We start from the raw sequence: 20033 nt of genomic DNA on the forward strand, positions 1-20033 counted from the left end.
GGCTCCTTGACCCCTAGACTTGACCTTGTTCTTGCCCTTCAATGGAGCTTCTAGAGAAAAGATTTTTGGAGAGGAGGGGTGGTTATGATTTGGGGTCTTGAGATATAATGAGTAAATAGGGTGTTTAATGACTTAAAATACTTTATATATATATATATATATCTCTCTCTCTCTCTCTCTCTCTATATATATATATATATATATATATATACACACACACTATATTAAACAACCCTTACTTAAAATAATTAAATTAGGAATTAACTGGAAACCACTTACCTTGGCAGAATTGAACAGATTGCAGGTGCAATCCACGCCCCATGGACCTACGAACCGTGGGTGCATTGACGGCTCGTCCTGCAGGTCCGTAGGTGGTGGCTGCAACTTGACAATTTGGTGCCTGACCCACGACCTCCACCTACGAGGCGTGGGTCCATCTACTGGCTGTAGATGGCCATCCGTAGGTCAGACTAATTTTGCAAGGTTTGGTTCTTGGGCAGATTTGGGGGTTAAGCTTTAGGGTCCCCCTCAAGGACCCTTGGTTGGTCCTTGAGGGGTCATACCTTAACATTTAACCCCTAAACCCCTCAACCTAATATCGGGAACTCATTATACAACTTCAAACCCCGTATCAAACTTTAAACAAACTCGTTAGGCTCTAGTTTCACCTACTAGTTTTTTTGGTTGTTACAGCTTGATGCCCCCATCCATGTTTCTACCCTAGTTGGAGACTCAGTCATAGTCACCCATGTGTATCGTGCTTGCCCTATTTTGTTTATGGGTTTTCAGACTTGGGCTGACTTGGTTATTTTGGATATGACTGATTTTGATATAATCTTAGGCATGACTTGATTGTCCCCCTATTATGTTGTGTTAAATTGTAATACGAAATTTGTGACTCTAGAGATCCCCGATAGGGAAAAATTAGAGTGGGAATGGGGTGTACAAGCCTAATCTAGCTAAGGTCATATCCTCCATTCGGGATAAGGAAACTAGTGGGGCAGAGTTGTTTGGCATATTTAGCTCACATTCGGGATGTTGTGGTTGAGTCTCCCTCTATTGAGTCTATTCATTTGGTGTCAAAATTTAGAGAAGTGTTTCCTACTGATTTGCCTGGAATGCCTCCGGATAGAGATATAGATTTCTGCATTGATTTGAAGCTTGGTACCCGCCCCATTTCCATCCCTCTGTATCACATGGCCCCGGTAGAATTGAGAGAGCTTAAGGCTCAAATCCAAGAACATCTTGATAAGGGTTTCATCCGTCCTAGTGCATCCATGTGAGGTGCTCCTCTCTTGTTTGTTAATAAAAATGATGGTAGTATGAGGATTTGCATTGATTATCAGCAATTGAATAGGGTCACCATTCGAAACAAGTATACATTGCCTCAGATAGATGAGCTTTTTGACCAGTTGCAAGATGCATCAGTCTTCTGTAAGATTGACCTATGGTCTGGTTACCATTAGTTAAAGATTAGGCTTGAGGATATACCAAAAAATGACATTTAGAACCCGTTGTGGGCACTATGATTTTCTAGTTATGTCGTTTGGGTTGACAAATGCGCCTGCAACTTTCATGAGTTTGATGAATGGTGTGTTCAAAGCATTTATCAATTCGTTTATTATAGTATTTATTGATGACATTTTGATTTATTCAAAAAGTGAGGAAGAACATGTTTACTATCTTCGTATTGTTTTGGGTGTTCTTGGGAAACAAAAGTTGTATGCAAAATTTTCAAAGTGTGAATTTTGGTTGACTTTAGTTGCCTTTCTGGTGCATGTAATTTCAAGGGAAGAGGTAATGGTAGATTCCCAAAAGATTGAAGCAGTTAAGAATTGGGTTCGACCTAGCTCTGTGACTAAACTTAGGAGTTTTGTGGGGCTTGCTAGCTACTATCGTCGATTTGTGAAGAACTTTGCTTCTATTGTCACACATCTGACAGGGTTGACCAAAAAGGAGATACCTTTCGAATGGACCAAAAAATTTGATAAGAGCTTTCAAAAGCTAAAGACTCTTTTGACCACAATACCTATTCTAGCACTACCGGTGGAAGGTAAAGATTTTATTGTTTATTGTGATGCTTTTTATTTGGTTTTGGGTGCTGTGTTAATGTTGGATAAGAATGTTATAGCTTATGCATCGCGGCAGTTGAAGGTACATGAGATGAATTACCTAACACATGATTTAGAGTTGGTAGCGGTAGTGTTTGCTCTGAAGATTTGGCGGCATTACCTCTGAGGTGTCAAGTGTGAGGTGTTTACTGATCATCGTAGTCTATATCATATGTTCACTCAAAAAGATCTGAATTTGAGACAGCGAAGGTGGATGGAGTTACTCAAGGATTATGATATGACCATCCAGTATCATCCGAGCAAGGCTAATGTAGTGGCAGACGCACTAAGTTGGATGACGGTTAGTATGGGTAGTCTAGCTTGCTTGAGTGTATCCAAGCGACCTTTGGCTAAGAATGGTCAAGCGTCATTGTTGATATAAGTTGATAGCTTCACTTAGTTGAAAAAAGAAAGTATGGTGATTGATGGAAGTACTAATAAATAATTACAAAGTAATGAAAAATAGGATGAATAGGTCAGAGTGAAATTTTAGATGTTATGGACTTGACCCATATGAAATAATGAAGAGGGTGGTTGAATAGTGAAAATAAAAGTTTTAAAAAACATGGGGAAGTAAAAGTAAAGAAGAAGTATTTTTTTTCCAATTATCTGACGTGTCATCGATGTGGCATAGAGGTGGCGCTTAAGTGGCGCGCGTGCATTTTACTCATAAGTATGAAACTGGTATTGTATGTGTATGGTGATATTAAATTCACTTGAATTAAGTTCGAGGGTGTTTTTTTTTAATGTATTTTCTCTTTAAATTAAGTGTAAACCACTGAATACATACAGGCATACATAATTAATTAAAAAAATTAAATTACTTCTAGTGATTCGGAATGTACCATAATCATATAACACAAATATTCAACTTTCATTATATCTTCAATAGTTCATGGACAAAATAATTATGTAAAGCTTAATTTATTGACTGCAATAAATAATTATTACTTTTTATGTGTCAAGATGTATTAACTATAAATACTAGGGTTTTGACTTTCAAGCAAGAACTAAGCACCAATTTCACGAAAACATGATAGTCTGATTTGGATTAGTCTAACAACTAAATCACAACATACATTCTGAAATTCTAGAAACCCTAGGTCTAATTGTAGAGAATCAAGAATATGACTGAATTCTAGGGTCCTAATGGGTGACATGAACCCACTAGTGAAATCCCACATACCTGGTGACGAATTTCATGGAGAAATCTTTCAATTTTGGGGTTGAAACTGATGAAAACCTACTGCGTTTTGGGACTAGGGCTTGGTAGACTCTTTTTCCTTTCCGTTCAACTTGATGATTTTTTGGAGAATGAGTTGACTAGGGTAAGTTCTAAGTAAGTTGTTAGGCTAAAACTGACCAAAACTACATAGTTTAGGGGTCCAACGCATAGGGAAAAGACCAAAGTACCGCTGACTTAAAAGCTGTGGGTTCTGGGACTTGAAATCTAGGGTCTGACCTACGACCCACCCTGGACCACAGACCGTGGTCTGATCTACAGGCCGTAGGTCTACCCTTAGCCAAATTTTCTGGGCTTTCTAGGGAGGGGTTGCAGGTGGCCATCCACGGACCCCACCTACGGTCCGTGAGTCACCTTACGGTCTGTGAGTGGTGCCCATCGGTGGCACCTGCAACTTCTGGAATCTGCATTCCGGTCTGTCTAGGATACGAGGTGTTGCATTATCCCCCCCTTGGGAACATTCGTCCTCAAATGAAGACTAAACTAGCTGAAGATGGAGGGAAAGAGCTGCAAACCCTACCACTAAACACTGGAAACTAAAATCTAACTGAACTAAATTCCAAGAATATGCAAATACGTTGATAATGCAAGTGTAAACTGAAAGAACAAGATACTAAGACTGAAGCTACGCATGAATGGCTGAAAAACTGGAGAGGAACTATTACCTCAAGCTAGAATGGAATTCGAAGGAAAGAGATGAGGAAACTTGGCCTTCATGGCTGCTTCTACTTCCGAAGTAGCTTCCTCTACGGACTGACTCCTCCATAAAACTTTAATTGAGGCGACTTCTTTGTTCCTCAACCTTCGAACCTGATGATCAAGGATTTCAACTGGTACCTCTTCATAAGTTAGACTATCCTTCACAGCCACACTTTCTAATGGTACTATAGATGCTGGATCACCCACACACTTCTTCAATAATGAAATGTGAAAAACCGAATGCACTGCTGCTAGTTCTGCTCGCAACTCTAACTCATAAGCCATTTTACCAACTCTTTTCATGATCTTGTAAGGGCCTACATATCTAGGATTGATCTTCCCTTTCTTGACAAATCTCATCACCCCCTTCATAGGTGATACTTTTAGGAAAACCCAATCATCAATTTGGAACTCCAAGTCCCTTCTCCTTACATCTTCATAGGATTTCTGGTAACTCTAGGCTGTCTTAAGTCTATCTCTAATGAGATGAACTTTCTCCATAGCATCATGAACCGAATTTGGCCCTATCAGCCTAAAATATTTGGGTTTAGATTATGTGAAGATAGATGCATGCGTTAATAGTTGTATCTTATATAGAAAGGAATATGCGAATCTTGAACAATGTCCTAAATGTGGTGAAAACAGATGGACAATTAGAAAAGGAAAAGATGCCAATAGTGAGGTTGCTTCAGGTAATTTGAATAACAAAAAGAAAGGAATTTCTAGAAAGATTCTTAGATACTTTCCTATTATACCTAGATTACAACGATTGTTTATGACAAAAGGAACCACAAAAGAAATGAGGTGGCATAAGGATGAACGAGTTGATGATGGAGTGTTACGACATCTTGCTAACTCATTGGCATGGAAAAGTTTTGATGAAAAATATCCAAATTTTGCTTCAGATCCTCGTAGTGTAAGACTTGGACTTGCTTCAGATGGTTTTAATCCTTTTGGTTCAATGAGTAATTGATATAGCATGTGGCTAGTTATCTTGATTCCATATAATCTTCCCCCATGGCTATGCATGAAACAATCTAATCTTTTGTTGTCTTTACTTATTCCTGGACCAAAAGGTCCTGGCATGGATATTGATGTGTATCTCCAACCTTTGATTGATGATTTGAAAATCTTATGGGGGGATGGAATTGAGACTTATGATGCTTTTATGAAACACAATTTTTAATTACATGCTTCTTTGTTGTGGACAATCAATGATTTTCCTGGTTATGGTATTTTATCTAGTTGGAGCACTAAAGGTAAATTAGCTTGTCCAGTTTGTCATGTGCATACTTGTTCTGCTTACTTGAAACATGGTCAAAAGCAATGATATATGGGTCATCGTAGGTTTTTGGAGATAGATCATTCTTATCGTCGGAATAAAAGTTTTTTCGATAACACAAAGGAAGAAAGAATTGCACCATATGCTTTGAGTGGTGAAGATGTGCTTGCACAACTTAATACCTATTCACAAAGATCAGTCAATGACAACACAAGAAAAAGAAAATGAGATACTGAAAGTTATGATAATTGGAAAAAGAAAAGTATATTCTTTGAACTCCCATATTGGAAGACTTTATTGTTGAGACATAATTTGAATGTGATGCACATTGAAAAGAATATTAGTGAAAGTGTGTTAGGTACGTTGTTGGATATTGAAGGAAAAACAAAGGACACCCTGAAATCTCGATTGGACTTACAAGAAATGAAGATAAAAAATTCCCTCCATCCCATAAAAATTGGGGATAAATACATACTTCCTCCAACAAGTTATACAATGTCTAAGGCGGAAAGGATTCAATTTTGTTAGCTTATCAAATAAGTTAAGTTTCCCGATGCTTACGCTTCTAACATCAGTCAGGTATTGCTCATTCATCTCAAAATATATGTTGTTAGTTTGTTCGAGCATCACATCAGTATACGTTGATGAAAAATTGTTTTTGTTTACAAGTATATGTTGCTGGTAATTAGATGAAAATAGAGACTGTTCTTTATTGTTAACATTGACTTTCTATATTATTATTGGAATAAATTTTTCCTCTCCTTGTGTTAGTTGTATCTCTATGCATATCCATCTATCATTTTAATTACAACAGAAAAACACAATATGTAATAAACGTATTTTAGATATATATATTTACTTCAAGCTTATAATCTTTGTATTGATGAGCAGTTGCAGAAAGATTTACATGGAAAGCAAAACCAAGAATCACAGATGCAAAAAGAATTGGATAACTTGAAAGATATCTTGACTTTTGAGAAGCAAAACTTAGAAATGGTTATTTATGATTGTGATAAATTCAGTTCGTTGTGCAATGAAAAAGATGTAGAGCTTAAGGTATTTTTTAATGTTATTAAATTTGATTTATTAAGGGGACAATCATTCATTTTATTACTCCATTCCTTATAGGCTTCCCTACAGAGAAACGAAGCTTAGAAATGCGGCTTCCAAAGTTGAGTTCTCAAGGTTCAAAGAAAACTATTCCAAAAGAGTTGGTTGACGCAAATAATCAGGTAAAGCTATAAAATATTATTTGGCCTTTATATTTTGTCCAGATTAGTATCCATAAAATAGAAACTCATGTGACTTCACTAATTGCACGTCTTTGAAAAGATCCATGAAGAGTTGAAAGCTCGTTCTATGTTGCGTACCGCAGAAGAAACAAAAAAGAGGCTTTTGAGTGAAAAATCATCACTTGAGGAAAAAATTGTAGAGCTGGAAAAGAAGAAATCAAGTGAGGTATGTTGCCTAAATATCTCTTGTTTTGCATTTTCAGCTCGAAGAGTTGTGAATCTGAGTCATACTGGTATTAGAGCACTACCTTCTTCCATCAATAGTTTATTTCACAAAATTATTCCAGGAGATTAAGATTACATTTTACTTCCTTTTGTTTTTGTGACATTTTTGGGGTTGAAGGAAATGAATAGATGATCCTTTGCCAAATCTGGAACATCTCACTCTTTCTTCTGTACATAATTTATAGTGTCTCTGAGTTTGGTCATTTTCAAATGAAATAAGGAGATTTATCAGGAAGATTAAAGTGTGTTTGGGGGTATTAGTGAGTGCATTCATGTGAATATCTCTGCTTTTTAGATTTATATTTGTGTATTTTATAACTTACTTTGTCAAATTATAATTATATTTATCTTTTATTTGCAGGATGAACATGCATAATTGAACCATTGCTTCAATACAAGTACTATTGGAAGATCGGACTATTCAAAAGTTATAACTAGTAGGATTAGAATATAATTAATGACTTGCTTATTATTTTTCCTTACAAGTACAAACATATGTAGAAGTATTTAGTTCTTTGGATTATCAATCTTATATTGACCTTTGAAAATTTATATAATTCTTATTATAAATATTTGTGAAACTTTTTTAAAAGAAAAGTGTATTGTGTATATAGCAGCTATTCACAAAGTGTTGCTAAAAGTGTAGAAATATTTGTATAAAATTTCTAAAAAGAAAATGTGTATTATGTATGTAGCAACAACTCACAAATTGTTGCTAAAGGTATATAATAAATATGTTTATTGCAATAAAATTTATTGTTGCTAAAAGCCTTCCCAACACATTACTAACTAATGTTTTGTCAAATATTTACAACCACTAATATTGTTGGTAAAAAAGTTAATTTGTGGCAACACTAAATTTTGTTGCGAAATTTTTTATAAGCCACAATTATATTAATGTAAAGCAACAATTATTTTGGTTGCAATAAGTTAGTTTTTGGCATCAATACATCTTGTTGATGCAAAAACTTTTCGCATCAGCGTTTATTGCAACAACATTCAACAACTTTTATATTGTTGCCAAAAGTACTTTTTGCAACAACATCCTATATATAGCAACAAAACTAATTGTTGGGAAATTCCTTTTTTCTTGTAGTGATATGCTTGGGCACAAATTTCCGGGAAAGGTATTGAAGTCGATCAAGTGAAAATTCAAGTGATAAGAAAATTACCTCTCCCGATTTCGGTAGAAGGTGTGAGGAGCTTTCTTGTTCATGTCGGGTTCTATAGGCGGTTTATTAAGATTTCTCCAAGATCGCTATTCCACTGTGTAGACTTCTTGAGAATGAGAGCACATTTGTTTTTGATGTCTCTTGCATGATGGCTTTCAAAACACTAAAAGGAGAAACTTATCTCAACCCCAATAATCATTGCCCCTTATAGGAACCTCCCTTTTGAAATGATGTGTGATGCTAGTGGTTTGGCTCTGGGAGTTGTTCTTGGGAAACACAAAAACAAGTTCTTTCATCCTATCTATTATGCTAGCAAAACGTTGAACTATGCTTAAAAAAATTACACAGTATCGGAACAAGAGTTGTTGGCAGTGGAATATGTGTTTGAGAAGTTCCGAGCATAGTTGTTGGGTACCAAAGTGTTAGTTCACACAGACCATGTAGCTTTAAGATACCTAATGGCGAAGAAAGAGGCTAAGCCAAGGCTGATCTGATGGGTGTAATTCTCCAATAATTTGAATTTGAGGTGGAAGATAGAAAGGGGTGTAAGAACCAAGAAGTTGACCATTTTTCAAGTTTGGAGGAAGATTCTAGAGTGGTTAAAGAGAGAGACATTGATGATGCTTTTCTAGATGAATCGGTAATGGTAATTTCTACATCCTTTGTTCCTTGGTATGTTGATTTTGTAAATTTTATTATGTGTTGGTTGTTACCTGAAGATTTGAGTAGCCATCAAAAGAGGAAATTCCTATTCGATGTGAACAAGTATATATGTGATGAACCGTTTCTTTAAAGAGAATGTGTTCATAATGTCATTCGGCTATGTGTGCTAGAAGTGAAAATGAATGAGATCCTTGAAGCATGCCATACCTCACCAACAGGTGGTCATCATGGGCATTCGTACAACCTCTAAAGTTCTACAATGTTGCTACTACTTGCCTAAACTATTTAGGGACGCTCATGTATTCTGCAAATATTGTGTCCAATGTCAACTACAAAGGAGTATATCTAGAAGACATGAGTTCCCACTTTCACAAATCCTTGAAATTGAATTTTTTGATGTTTGGGGTATTGATTTCTTGGGCCCTTTTCCTATCTCTTTTGGTAATAAGTACATCATTGTAGCAGTTTATTATGTGTCCAAATGGGTGGAGGCAATAGCATTACCAAACAATGAAGCATGAAATGTTACAAGGTTCTCGAAAAAGAACATTTTCACAAGATTTGGTACCCCAAGGGCCATTATAAGTGATGTTGGATCACATTTTTGCAATCATCAATTCGCAGCCCTCCTCTCAAAATATGGAGCCAAGAACAAAGTAGCAACGCCATACCATCCACAATCAAGCAGACAATTTTAAGTGTCTAATTGAGAAATAAAGAGAATTTTAGCCAAAATAATGAATGTCCATCGTACTAACTGGTTCAGCAAGCTTGATGAAGCATTTTGGTCCTACCGTACGACATTCAAATCTCCCATTGGGATCTCTCCCTACAAGTTAGTGTTTGCGAAAGCTTCTCATCTTCCAGTTGAGTTAGAACACAAAGCGTTGTGGGCATTGAAAAATATAAATATGAATTGGGATGTAGCCTCCAAAGAACATGTATACCAAATCCTTGAGTTGGATGAATTCCATTTGCAAGCCTACGAAAGCTCCACACTATATATGGAGAAAGTGAAATGGTGGCATGATGCTAAGATACTATCCCACTAGTTTTGGGTAGGGGAGTTAGACCTACTGTTTAATTCAAGATTGAAACTCTTCCTAGGCAAGCTCAATTCCAAGTGGATTGGTACACACACTATCACACAGGTATATGGCAATGTAGCAATTGAAATTGAAGATACAAAGGGGGTGTGATTCATGTGAGGGTTGTTGAAGTGGTGTATTTGGATGATGTTTAAATAGCATGTCCATGTCATGCCATGACATTAAATTAGGTGCTTCTTAGGAGGCGACCCAAGTGTTAGTTGTTTTCAATAACATGGGTGTTAACATGTGCATGTATTGTATAAAAGGCGATGGTAAAGGCAACTCGGTGATGAGTCGTGTGCAGTAGGCAAAGCTCCAATGAGTCCGCCTAATGGGAGGCTCAACTTTAGGTGCTTACTATCTCTTTTGGAGATTCTCATCGCCTATTAGGCAATACGTCGATGCCATTGGGCAAACCCGTTGAAGTTTTCCAAGTCAGGCACAAAAAAAAGAAATACACTGGTAGTTTCAGTGATGCGCATGCAAGAAAAGGCGATTTTCCCATGCACATTGGGCAATCACGGTGTTCCTTGCCAAAGTGAAGGACATATTGTCCTAACCTTCAGCCCCAATAGGCGATTTCAAAGAAAATGCATTTGATTGGTACACAAATCTAGAACCTAATTCTATAGATTATTGGGAGTAGTTAGAGCAAGAGTTCCTCAATCGTTTCTATAGCACAAGACGTTTCATTAGTATGATTGAACTTATAAAGACTCGTTAAGGTGAAGATGACCTAGTTTTTGACTTTATCAATTGTTGGAGAAGTTTAAGCTGCAATTGCAAAGATCATCTTAGTAAAACTTCTAGTATTAAATGTGCATCCAAGGTATGAATTGGAGTCTTCACTACATCTTGCAATGATTAAAGCCCAATACATTCGAAGAGTTGGCAACTCGTGCACATGACATAGAATTAAGCATGACTTTAACAGAAGATCAACGATCTCCTATCTATGGACCTCATGAAGATGAATATATAGAAGAACTCCAAAGTGAGGGAAAGTCTACATCCGAAGATGACTTCCAAGAGTCAATGTATATCTAGACTCTCCTTAACGCATGAGCTTAAACTATAAGTTACAACGCTCCTCATCGCATGAGCCTAAACTGCAAGCTATAATGCTCCTTAACACATGAGCTTAAACTGCAAGTTACAATGCTCCTCATTGTATGAGCCTAAACTGCAAGTTATAATGCTCTTAGATGGACAAGCCTAAATTGTATGTCACAAAGCTCTTCAAATTTGAGCTAAATCTCTAAGTTTGAAAGGTCTTCAAATTTGTGCTAAATCTCTTAGTTTAAACGCTCTTCAAATTTGAGTTAAGCCTTCATACCATAAAGATCTTTAAATTCAAGATAAATATTTAAGCTAAAATGCTCCTAGATGCACAAGCCTAAACTGTATATCACAAGAATCTTTTAATTCAAGATAAATCTCTAAGTTTGAAAGCTCTTCAAATTTGAGCTTAAAACCTTCATATCAAGAAGCTCATTAAATTAAAGATAAACCTTCAAGATTAAATGCTCCTAGATGCCCAAGCCTAAACTGTATATCACAAGAATCTTTACATTCGAGCTAAATCTCTAAGTTGGAAAGCTCTTCAAATTTGAGCTTAACCTTCATAAGAAGCTCTTTAAATTCAAGATAAACATTCAAGATGAAATGCTCCTAGATGCAAAATCCTATATTGTATGTCCTAAGTTCTTCAAATTTGAGTTAAATCTTCAAGATGAATGTCACCACCCAGGGGTACACCCTAGATGTAACATGGCGTACTTGACCCCGAACGGGTCTCATACAATCCCTTAGCATATCATAACATAAAATAATAGAGAAATACGAAAATTTTAAAAACTTTTATCCATACAATCGAAGTCTTTTCATAAAAGCAAGTGGAAGTCTTACTACACTTTGTCTCGAACCATCTAATACAATTTTGGATTAAAACCTTTGGGACACAGCCCATACAATAGTCTCAACATGAAGAATAAATACATAAAGGAAATAATGGGTTTTGTCCTCAAAGCTATGAGGACTCACCAAATCTTCAACTCATTTGCTCTTTAGAAACCTATCTTCAAGATTGGAACTCAAATCTCTGAACCCTACATTTGATAAGAATGTAGGCAAAGTAAGCATTAGTACAAAATATACTAAATATGTTAGCTAGCATAACATCATAAGAGCATATCATTAGGGTTAGTCAACATAAGACATAATCCAATACTTCATGAAATATCAACTATAAGCATAAGAGACAATATCATAATCATAAATAAAGTCTCCAACATAAGCATAATATAAACCTTACTCAACTCTTAGTCATTCATATCATAAAAGGACTATTTTCAAGTAACCTCAAAGCATACTTGTGCAATACATGAATAGCATCCCATAATACCATCCAAGCCAAGCATCCCTTTTTGGTCATCTTAATCATAGTCGATATGCATAGTCAAGTCTTAGGCTTTCATATCATAAGAGTACTATACTCCTAAGTAACCTCAAAGCATACTTGTGCAATGCATGAATAGCATCCCATAATACCATTCACACTTAGCGTAACCGTGAAGTCACCATATGCATACTTACCATTCATTTGGTCTCATTCTTAGCTTACTTCCTATAGGAAAGGGAACTATCACCTTTCGTCAATCATATCATGTAAGGAAACTATAGCAACAACCCAAGCTAAACATACATCATATAATAGAATACTTCATAAGTAGCTTCAATTCATACTTGTGCAATGCATGAATAACATCCCATACTTCTATCCACACTAACTACCACCTTAGGCCATCATACTCAAATAATTGCTTTTGATCATTCTAGACCACCAAAGAATAGCACCCTATTAGGCTAGACCAATCTATCATGGAAACATATTGATCATGCAAATCGAAGCTATTCTAGGGAGGGTACAAGTGTCCAATCCTAGATACCATGAAATAGTCTTAGACTAACTAAGTCATGCTACCCTTACAAGCACACTAAGATGTTAATGTAAGCTACCCTTAGGATAGTATGATTTCTCAATCCCAAGCTACCCTTAGGAGAGTATGTGTCTTAAATCCTAAGCTACCATGAAATGGTTTTAGCCTAACAAAGTCATGCTATCATGAAGGCTGTCACGCCCCAAACTCAAGGGGCGCAACTGACTCCTAATGCCAAAACTCAGGCCCGAGCCGACCCTGCTGAACCATTTGCTACTAGCCCATGGCAGTCACATGCAATTAAGAAAACAAACAAGTATATCTCGGCTTAAAACTAAGCCCTCGGCCGGCAAGGCCTTTATCAACAGATCTACAAAAGAAATAGCTACTCCCAAGAGTTCGTACAAAGAAATTGTCAACAAGCACAGAAGTCCTGATTGGGCCGTCAAGGCCACCATGATCTCTATACCAAAACTGAAAACATGTATATAACAAGACAATGCATCACACAACCAACAAGCTTCAACAAACCAACAAACTAGGCCAGCATGGCCATAACGTAGTTATTAACCCCACACACTAGTCTGCAAGCCGCTAAGAGTATTAACGATTGGCGGGACAGGGCCCCAGCCTACCCATAAAAATATGTACAACAAAATCTAACAAACCTCCAAACACTGGCAGCTCCAGAGTAAAGGGGATAGCCAACGGGATAGAAGTCAATCCTGCTGTTGAAGAGGTCTACTCAGTCGTCTGTCAGGACCTGCATACATGAATGCAGCATCCCCAGGCAATAGGGCGTCAGTACAAAATAATGTACAGAGTATGAAAGGCAATAGGCTATGATCAAGTATCTTAATATACTGGAATAATCCGATAAATAAATCAAGGATAAGATAAGTGTATTGACCGACTCATAAATCTAAATTTATCAAAAATAATAAAACAACAACCTAACAGAGCCCCCATAAGCTCGGCAGGTACAAACAACACACAAGACCACCTACTCAGGCCCTCATAAGCCTGGAAGGTGCCAATCAGTCTATATACCCCTATCGATAGTCCCCTAGCCCTGTAGGCAATCACATAGCCCTCATAGGCATTAATATAGCCCCATAGCAGCACATAGTTCTCTTAGGTATCAACATAGCTTATAGACAACTCATAGCCCTCTTAGGCAACACCATAGCCATGTAGGAAGCCCATAGCCTTCTTAGGCGTCAATATAGCCCTATAGGCAACTCATAGCCCTGCTAGGCATCAATATAGCCCCGTAGGCAACATATAGCCCTTTTAGTTATCCATATGGCCCCGTAGGTAGAACATAGCCCTTCTAGGCATAAATCACATTCCTGCAGCTTACTACAATAGCCTCAAGGGCAACAATAACAATCAAATCGTTAAAAGCGAGCAATCTAGTTATAAGCAACCTGTACAAATAGCCTCTAAGTCGTGTCCAACATAGGGACACTACTAAATGAATAAGAATCCCGACAAGGGAGGATTAGATCAACTCAAGCAGCCAATAATCAACAATAACGCTACAAGTATATCAAGTATATTAAGGAACATGCGTAAGTAGGGAATAACCTTAACATACCTTTTTCGCTAAATTCACGTGGCTAACGACTTTTACTCATAACTCCCTCGATACTACAACAAAGTAGGACCATAATCAACACACAAAATAAAAGATACCATGACAATACGATAAAAAATATGTATTTCCGTCGCAAATTGCTATTTGCTGCTTATAAAAGCTAAAGTTGATGAAAGAAGGGTCTTACCTCGATCTTAGGTTCGTAATACGCCTCAAAACCTTCAAATATTTTCAAACCCTTGCTGTCACAACACTAAAGTGTCATATGCTACGAAATTGATAAAACAAATTATACCACGATGATGAGCCCAACGCGTAGAACAACTTTCGTCAATGACTTAAGTCGAGAAAATTTATACTTCACTTGATCCTAGAAATGGGTTTCTCTAATTTCTCTTGTTATTAGCTTAAAAATGAAGAAAAAATTCGTAGAAGAAGATATATGCAACTTTCCACCGACCTAGGGCTCCACCTCACGTGCTTGCTTGCGCAGTCCTACAAAAACGCAAATATCTCTCTATTCTGAAGTCGTATGAACAAACGGTTTGATGCGTTGGAAACTAAACTCGTAGACCTTCGATTAGATAGTTTGTGGGCCCCATAAATCTTTATACATTGGGAGAAAACCTACAAGACATTTGACCCAAATTTCAGTGAAATCTTTAAGAAGGAACTTACGATAACTTCCACCAACTTTTATTTTGCCACTTACCTAACTTCAAAACTTGAGATGCAACACTTGAACAGTTAAAATAGGACATACCACATCATTCTTAATTTATTACCCACCCTCCTTGTCTTTCCATGGAGATACAAGTAAGTTTAGACGTTTCGGAAAGTCGGGGTGTTACAAAGGCATCCTAAAATTCTAGTTCAAGCTACCCTTAAGAGAGTATGGTTCCTCAATCCTAGGCTACCATGACTACCACTAACTCAAGATACCGTGAAATACATCTTACAATGCTATATCAAGCTACCCTTAGGAGAGTATGGATTCTGATTCCTTAGCTAACAATATTGGTCTTGTCTTACCAAGTCAAGCTATACATGAAGGGAACATATGTCGCAACTTCAAGCTATTCTAGTCTAAAATGCTTTGATTAATTTTAGGTGATTGGCTTTTCAACCTAGAATCATTCTATGTGAGAGAACCTTGTATCTCCTAGCATATTTATGCCTAAGTGTGTAAGTGAGAACATGATTTCAACAATATACAAAAAAATCACATCATATTAGCTTTACTCTCAAAAGACATAACATTCATGATTACAAGCCTTACTCTCAAAGCTTTACTTCTTACAATCATCATTCATACCTAGTTTTCAAGACATTCTAATAACATTCTTCTTTAGTAGGTGATTCTAGTAATAATTCATCATAAAGGTTCAATTTCAACTTTACTAGTCATGATCCATCATATATACAAAAAATTAGTTCAATTCATGTCTATGATTTCACGTATCAGTTAACTTCATCCAATGCTAAGTGCCAATGGTCGTTAGTCAGTTATATAACCCAACTAAATGAGTTGGGGTTGAATTCCACATGGAGTGGTATGTGTCTAAGAATCAAGAGCAAAGTACGAATATGTTCAAGTCAATCATAGAAATAGATATTTACGAAAAAAAGCATAATTCGAATTAAAGGGTGACACAAGTGTCAAATAACATGGGGGTTTTGATTGTAATTATCAACTACAATAGCAGCAAATAACACGAATTAACAAGTAATGAGACAGGTTCTTGGTATGTGATTGGATTGTAGGATAATATATAAAAATGGGTGATTGCAACTGATAGTAAATAGTTGTAAATCAGTGAATAAGCTAGACTTTAGTGCGCATAAACTTTCTCTCGAACAATTTACCTCGAATCAAGTTGGTTTCTCTTGAACACCAACAAGAAGCAATTAAGAACAACCTACACTTTAGTCCATTCACTCTTTCGAGCTGAATGTGTGGAAAAGGGTTTAGGATTCACTCTCTCGAGCTGAACCCGTGACAACCCAATACCCACAGACCGTCAATTCAGTAATCTTGGTTTTAAAACCTCTCTCCCGAGCAAGCCAAAAACACTAAGGTAGAATTGCATTTGCAACTATAAGCCTTTAAATAAAACCACAATTACTGAGTGAAATCACTTCTAAACAACATTTAAACTATCAATTAGCAATACCCATAAGCTAAATCAACCCATAATCACACCCCAAGAAATGGGGTTTTAGCTAGACATCATATAAAAAGATAGAAATTGTTATCAAATTGTGTTTCTATCAACTCAGTAAGATTAATTTCGTCTTTACAAAGGTCCAAGTTGAAGAATCTCAAAGACCCACTTCCAATTTCTCAAAACTGGAAAACTTCAATTCTTCAAAGCTAAGGAAAATTTTGTCTCCAAATTCAGAGTTCCAACTCCAAAATTGAAATATTCTATATTATGAAAACTAATACTAAACTAAATATTCAAAAATGTATTTATAGTTGCCATATTTATACTGCGAAGGGCCATTCGGTGCAGTAAGTTAGGATCGCTGATCAGCTCGACGATCTGCCTTTTGGTCAGTTCGATCACCTTTTTGCTTTGGCCTTCAGCATCTTCAAGGTCTGTACCTTTCGGCGATCCAATCACTGCATTGCGGAAACGTTCGGTGACACACCGATTGCTCATTTTTCTCACCGACTTGGTTTTCTCCTTCAGGGCTTGGCACACTGGAGCATTAAGAGAGGTAATAGCCACTCGACGATTCGCCCAATGGATTAGGCGATTAACATGCCTTCTTTTCTTCGTTCTTTCAGCTGCCTCGTTCCTTTTTGGTTGTTAGTGTCCATGCTTTGTTCCTCAATCCAAATACTTGGAAATCAAGGATTTTACATTAGTTATTGGCATAAAGTAATCATTTGAGGACACTAAATCTATCCAAATAAAGCCATGAATGAGTCCAAATCGTGGACTCATCAACACCCCTAACTTAAACTTTTGCTTGTCCTCAAGTAAAACTCAAGTTCAACAGTTCATAAAGGATGTCTTAAACATTGCTACACAAGACTCAATCATGAATGCACACAAAAAGACTCAACTTACTCATGCAAGGATCAATTGTGCACTCAAGGACTCAAGTTGTGACTCACCATTACCAAAGATTCTCAAGCTCACAATACTTGCTTCAAATGCAAGTGCAAGCTCAACAAAGGTACTCAAATGCCCTCACACAAAGAATGATTCCATATTCACAAACAATGGTTCAACAATTAATAGCTTCGGAATCACAATCAACACTCACACTCACAAAGATGAACACAATGCATGATTTCACCCATAGGTTTGCCCTTATTTTCCAACCAACAATTGTTTCATCTCACTCAAGATCAAAAAGGTCTTTTCAAGGCTTGTAACGGGGCTGAGTGTAAATGTATTGTCATTTAGGCTCAGTGGCTGCTATTCTCATGAAATGTGGTGTGACAACACTTTTCTTCCCTTTTCTTCATCATTCTCATTCATGCTCAAAAGTCACCCAATTATTTACTTTCCATAGACGGTTGGACACCCCATTTCTTTTTGCATTCTTTTTCCTTTTTTTTCATTCTTATCTTCTTTTTCTCTTTTTTTTTTGTATGGAAGGGTTCTATCTTTCTCAAAACTATGGGTCAAAGGGGACTTCTTTGCATTTCTTGATTTACTTTCTCTTTTCACCACACCCCCAACTTAGGATTTTGGCCTAAGTTGGCTATTCAAGCAAACAACAAATCATGAGGATTATGGGTAATGGATAAAGAAAGGTCACAATTTCATCAAGTTTCTTCCAAGGAAAGGGCTAAGGCACAAAGGGTGTTCAAGCAAAGTTCACACACTCACAAGGTAGGCCACAAAAGAGGTATAATGTCAAATTGTTTCGCACTCTTCAAAGTTGCCTAAGATCATCTCAAGAGCTTGCATCACTTAGTCAACCGGACCAACGAGGAAAATTCTATGTTTCATCACACATGGTTCACGGTAAGCTTATCACACAAGGCATTGACACCAATGTCAAACAAGACTCCACACTTTCGCTAGTGTGCAATGCTCATCACAAGAGACTCAATTTGATAATTGGCTAGTCACAACGAGATGCAAAAAGTTCACATATTGCCTATGCAACTTCATTTGGTCTCATCGTAGCCGTACATTCATTATTGTTCGATTATGAGCACTATTCAAGTCATCGGTATTGATCAAGACCGATACTCAAATTTGCAATAGAATAGCCACATTCAAACACAAACAAGAGGTTGTACACAAAATTTTTTGGAAGGGTCCAAAAATCATTTACAATTAAAACAAGGAGCCACAAGCTCAATCATGCACAAAAATAGTGCTAAACACAATTTATAGCTTAAAAAATTAAATATATAGACAGAAAAATAGTCACACAAGGTGCACCTCACCCCACCACAAAACAAAAGCTATTTGTCCTCAAATGCAAGCAATAAAGTATCCAAAAGTCAATAAAAATAAGGCGGAGAGGGAGGTAAAGAGGGATCCTATCTAAACAATCGCTCCATCTGTCGGGGCATCAGTGCCCGGAGTCACCTCAGAAATAATACCAGCTCCACTAGGCTCAGCCAAAGGCGTATGTGCCAAAGAGGTGTGCACATCTGCATTGATCATGGCCTCCTCAGTCTCTGTAAGGCCCTCGTATGAAACCTCTGCAGCAACCCCAATCATCTCCTCATCTGTCTTTGCCTCAGACTCGGGATCAGCTGCCTCTTCAGCTCTAACATCATCTCTGGTGGTAGCCGGAGGTATATCTGGCTCAATTGGAACATTTGGGATCTCTACCGTCCCGAAATTCATTGACATATCGGTGGACTTCAGCTGGTCCACATCTCTTCTCAGTGCAGCAATAGCGGCCTTTAGAGTTGTCACCTCCTCGATGGCCCTTGAAAATGCTCATACACCGCTATTCTAGCCGTAAGGGTATCAATGGTAGCGCTCAAGGGTGTAACAGCTTCAGCAAGAGCTGTCTGAATCATACCCGAAATAGAGGCCTCAAGTCTGGCAGCACGACGATTGGCAGAATGGGCTAGCTGCCCTATCAGGAGTAATGCAGCTGAGTGCGCGGGGGCGGGAAACAACAGCAGTAGATCTGGAAGGCTATGTAGCAACAGAGGAACTAGGGGTATCAGAAGGAACAACACTGGATGTAACTGAAGGTGCCTCTGCATGTAATGTGTCTATGTCCACAACCGGGGAAGAGTCCACTGGGGCTGCCTTTTTCTTCTCCGCCGCCTCATCTTTTAAATACTCCACCTCGATTCTCTGAATATTAGTAGAATATATGGGAATCACTTCCACATCTTTCTTCTCATCTCTAAGAACCCGAGCCTGTCTGCACAGCTCGATGATTAACACGGGAAAGGGAAGGGAAGTCTAGCGCTGCTTGGCCCTCATAAGTATCTCCTTTGCAATGATCATCCCTAAGTTTAGCCTTGTCCCCGTAATAAGGCAACCTAGGCAGGCTGCTTTGGCATGGCGGAGATTAGACTCGTTTTGGGAGGGCATGATCGTGTTGCTGATTAAGCCAAACCAATACCTTGCTGCCACATTGAGGTCCTTCTTTTCAATAGCTACCCCAACCTCAAGCCACTTGGGAGTGTCGTCTGATATCAACGGAGCCAACCACTGCTTCATGTTCTCCAACATCTTTGTCCTGATCTTGTATTGACAGTCATTCTCGATTC

This window comes from Solanum verrucosum, unplaced genomic scaffold, assembly GCF_900185275.1.
Source record: "Solanum verrucosum unplaced genomic scaffold, falcon-dt-bn FXZP01000130.1, whole genome shotgun sequence".
NCBI classification, from domain to species: domain Eukaryota; kingdom Viridiplantae; phylum Streptophyta; class Magnoliopsida; order Solanales; family Solanaceae; genus Solanum; species Solanum verrucosum.